The sequence below is a fragment of the Zonotrichia leucophrys genome, unplaced genomic scaffold (assembly GCF_028769735.1).
Source record: "Zonotrichia leucophrys gambelii isolate GWCS_2022_RI unplaced genomic scaffold, RI_Zleu_2.0 Scaffold_452_41126, whole genome shotgun sequence".
In the NCBI taxonomy this organism is placed as follows: Eukaryota; Metazoa; Chordata; class Aves; order Passeriformes; family Passerellidae; genus Zonotrichia; species Zonotrichia leucophrys.
In genome coordinates, this window is record NW_026992657.1 from 36,639 (window position 1) to 41,126 (window position 4,488).

The 4,488-nt window shown below is 61.5% G+C and overlaps 1 pseudogene; it reads left to right on the forward strand.

The window, feature by feature from the left end:
* The first annotated feature begins 1,914 nt into the window (after window positions 1-1,914).
* Window positions 1,915-4,402, forward strand: LOC135441723 (class II histocompatibility antigen, B-L beta chain-like; annotated as a pseudogene).
* Window positions 4,403-4,488: the final 86 nt, after the last annotated feature.

The window sequence follows — 4,488 nt, forward strand, 5'->3', positions numbered from 1 at the left end:
CTCAGGGCTGTAGCCAAGGAAAGATGGAACTGGACCCTTCAAGAAACCATTGAGGAAGGGGCGGGGGATGTGAGAGAGAAGAGGGGAAGGAGGCGGGAGGAGGAGCAGGGGAGGGTGTGGGGGGGAGCGACTGAACCGGGGGAAGAGAAGGGAGAGATGAGGAGAAGAGCAGAAACAGGAAAAGTAGCGGGGATCCCCCGGCCTTCATCGAGGTGTCCACGGGGGGGGGCAGGAAGATGTGGAATCCCCAGCCAGGTGTGTTCCCAACACAGGGGGCTCTGACCCTGGGGGTCACCCGGGATTATCCAGCGTGGATCCTCCCACGGGGGATGGAGATGGGACTGGCACAAGCAGCCATTTTCCCTGGTGTCACGGTTTGATGCTGGCACAATGCCAGTGCCCCCATGAAAATACATTCTCCCTGGTGTCTGCTGTGAGATGTGACCAGGAACAGAGCGAAGCAAGCTCCAGCTTTGGAATACAAAGAAAAAAACTTTATTAACTTACAATACATAAAAGAAAACCACAGAAAGAATGAAAGCCTTCCAAACATTCCTCCTCCCCCCAACCAAATTCCCAATACATCACAGTAAGGCAAAACCTTGGACTCGCAATTCAGTTGCCACCCCTCAGGTCACCAACTGTCAGTCCATCACCACTCCTCAGATAATCAACTCTCAGTTCATCAAGGAGAGAGGAGTCCCTCTTGTGCCACAGGCTTCCCCAGGAAACACAGTTGAAACCTCTTGTGTTTCCATGTCACACGTGGCACCGCCCGGAGATCATTTCCCATGGTGACATCTTCCTTCCATGCCCAGTGCTCTCACCACTGCACACGGACCAGAGCTGCCTCTGGGGTTCCCCTTTTAAGGATGCTTTGCCCAGTTCCAAAAATGAACACAGTCTCTCACTTTTGGGACACGGCTATACAAGAAAAGTCCAGCCAACGGCCACTCCATCATCTCCTCCCACCTATGATTCTTCTCAACTTCTTCTGACATCTTTCACTTGCCCGGACTTTCATCACACTTGTCCATTTTCTCCTATTTCATTGCTATCTCTCATCTCATTCAGATCCAGGAGGATCAGTATTTTCAAGGTTTCCATCATCCAAGAAAAGGGTTAAAATCTCAGGCTCTGCCTGCCCAGAACTCCCACGCTGGCCCTGCCAGGCACCTTCTCTCTGCACCCCTTCTCCTTCTCGGCTGTGCTGCCAGCACAATATGGTAAATTTCAAGGTGCCACAGGCACAGACACGGCTCTCTCTCTCGCTGTGGCCACTGCCCGATGCCTCTCAGTGCTCCTCCACCCTTCCATCCTGCAGGGGCCTTCACCTCCCTTCTCTGTCCAAGGCCCGGCTCCCCTCACCCGGCCGCATGGCTTCCCCTCCCGCACCCAGCCCGCAGCCGGGCAGGGCAGCTCTGAACCCGCCAAAACCAAGAGAGCTTCCCCTGGGAGTTCTCTGCTTTTAACCCCCTGTGTGCTCAGAGGTGAATCCATGTCCTCAGGGGCCACACCAGGCACCAATATTCAAATCTGAGCACTGATTGGTTTGACCACAGCATCCCAAAAAACTCACTTCCTTTTCAAACCAGGACAGCGGGACAAAGGGATCCGAACAGAAAATCCTGAACGAGCTCAGTAACCCAAAAATAGGGGTTAAATGTGAAATGAGCGGCTCTGATTGGCTGGTCCAGCACAGCCCGCGCCTCTCCATCCCCGCCCCCACCTGCCTACCGCCTCAAGGTTCCCGCTTCCCAAAAATCCCCCAGCCCGGGGCTGCAGCGTCCCGGAAAGGCCTCAGCCAATGGCAGCGCAGGCAGGAGGCTGCTTAGCCAATGAGAGCTCTGAACGTTGGATTGCCTCATCGGTTGCCGGGCAGAGCCCGTGGCCGGTCGCTGCCCAGAAGCGGCGGCAGCCAATGAGAGCGCGCGGCGCTGCCGAGCCCGCCCTGCTCCGGACTGGCGCTCCCAGCGCAGCGCGGCTGCTTTGGGGCTGCTGCTCCCTGCCCGGCCCCGGCCATGGGGCGAGGGGCGGCAGCTGGGGCCCTGCTGGTGGCACTGGTGGTGCTGGGAGCCCCCCCGGCTGCGGGCGCGGAGCTCTCGGGTGAGCGGGAGGGCCGGAGGCGCTGGGACGGGAAGAGAAGGGGGAAAAGGGGGCGAAGGGGGGAGCCTGGAATGGGAAGGGAGGAGGAGGGGACCCCCCAAAGGGAGAGCGGGAGGGGCTGAGGGGTGGCGGGAGGGGAGGGGAGGGAGGGGTGGGAGACGGTTAAGAAGGGAGGAAAAGGGGAGGGGATGACCCCAAAACTGAGCCCGAGGGGGCTGAGGATTGTGGGATTTGTGGGAAAATGGGGAAATGGGACCTCAAAAGTGATTTGGGAGTGGCTGGATGTGGGAAAGGAGAGGATGTGGAAGGGGAAATGGGGGAAGGGCGGCAAAGAGGAAGCCACAGCGCGCGCAGGAGGGTCCCATGGCGGCCGTGGGGCACAGGGGGGGCGGAGTGGGGATCCGGGGTGGCTCCCGAAGCTCTGGTGGTGGTGCTGGAGGGTGCTGGGGGGCACCCCCTGAGCTGTGGCCTGCTGTCACAGGGGTGTTCCAGTTTTTGGCAATGTCCGTGTTTCACTTCATTAACGGCACGGAGAAGGTGAGGTTCGTGGAGAGGTACATCTACAACCGGGAGCAGTTCGTGATGTTCGACAGCGACGTGGGGCTGCACGTGGGGTTCACCCCCTATGGGGAGGGGTGTGCCAGACACTGGAACAGCGACCCGGCCACACTGGAGTACGCACGGTCTGTGGTGGACATGGTTTGTCCGTAACAACTACAAGGAGGTTCGCCCGTTTAGCACCGAGCGCCGAGGTGAGCGCGGGGCAGAGCGTGTCCCCTCAGGCCCTGCCCTGCCAATGACACTGGAGCCGCTCAAAACTTCCCTGAGCAAAACCGAAGGGCCCTCAGCCCTCCTTGTGCCTATCCCCGGGGCCTCCAGTCACATTCCGGTAACTCCCAGTTCCCCCCCCAGTCCCTCTCAGTGCCCCCACGCTCTTCCATTTCAGCGACGCGGAGAGCTGACGCTTTTTATCAAATCATATCGCGTGGCATTGATGACTCATCTGTTGCCAGGCAGATCCTCAGCGCCGAGTGTCCCGTGCTATATTCGTCCTCTCAGTGCTGCGCACTTCATTCCCAGTTCCTCCCAGCGCCACCAGGGTCCCTCCCATTCCCTCGCAGCCCATTCCCAGTCTGTTCTCACTTCATTCCCAGTTCACTCTCAGACCTCTAGCCTTTCTCTCAGTGCCACCCATTCCCTCCCATCTCTCTCAGTGCCACCCCAACCCATCTCAGTCCATTCCCAGTCCCTCTCCAGCCCACCCAAGCTGTCCCCTCTCTCTCCCAGTGCCCCCCAAGCTGATCCCAGTGTTTCTCCGCTCTCTCTCTCTCTGTCTCTCCCAGTGCCCCCCAGTGTGTCCATCTCGCTGGTGCCCCCTCGAGCTCCCAGCCCGGCCCCGGCCGCCTGCTCTGCTCCGTGATGGATTTCTACCCTGCTGCCATCCAGGTGAGGTGGTTCCAGGGCCAGCAGGAGCTCTCGGAGCACGTGGTGGCCACCGACGTGGTCCCCAACGGGGACTGGACCTACCAGCTGCTGGTGCTGCTGGAAACCCCCCCCCGCGTGGGCTCAGCTACAGCTGCCAGGTGGAGCACGTCAGCCTGGAGCAGCCCCTGAGGCGGCACTGGGGTACGGGGGAGCCCCTGGGGGCGCTGGCAGAGCCACTGGGCTGTGCTGGGAGGCACTGGGAGGGAGCTGGAGAGAGCCGGGCTGGAACTGGGAGAGGGGCTGGGGGCTGGGCAAGGGCTGGGCAGGGGTTTGGGGGATGCTGGGGAGGGTGGGATGGGCTGGGGGGGATCCTGGTGGGCACTGGGAGGGAGTTTGGGGCTGCTGGGTGTGACTGGGAGGGATCGCAGTGGGCCCGGAGGGGCTGGAAGGGGATCGGCGATGGCAAAGCGGGGCTCGCCATGAGCTCGGTTGTGCTGGGCACAGACTGGGAGGGCTCTGGCTGAGTCCTGCTGGGGCTGCCAAGGGACTGCGAGAGGCTTTGGGGGTCCTGGGGCGCAGGGAGAGTGCTGTGGGATGCTGAGAGGGACGGGAGGGGCTTTGGTGGCTCCTGGGCAGGACAAAAAGGGATCGGGGAGAGGTTTCAGGGGGCCCTGGCTGGGCCGGGGGCCACAGGGAGGGCGCTGGGAGGGGCTGAGGGTGTCGGTGAGAGGTTTTGGGGGTGCTGAGCCCTGCGGACCCCCCAGAGATGCCGCCGGACGCCGCCCGCAGCAAGATGCTGAGGGACATCGGGGGCTTCATCTTGGGCTTCGTCTTCCTGGCGCTGGGGCTCGGCTTCTCCCTGTGCAAGAAGGTCAGGGCCGGTGCCGGGGGTGGCGTCCCCGCCGTGGCGGAGCGTGTGCGCTCATTCTGGGCCCCCAGCCGGTGTCACCCCCTTTT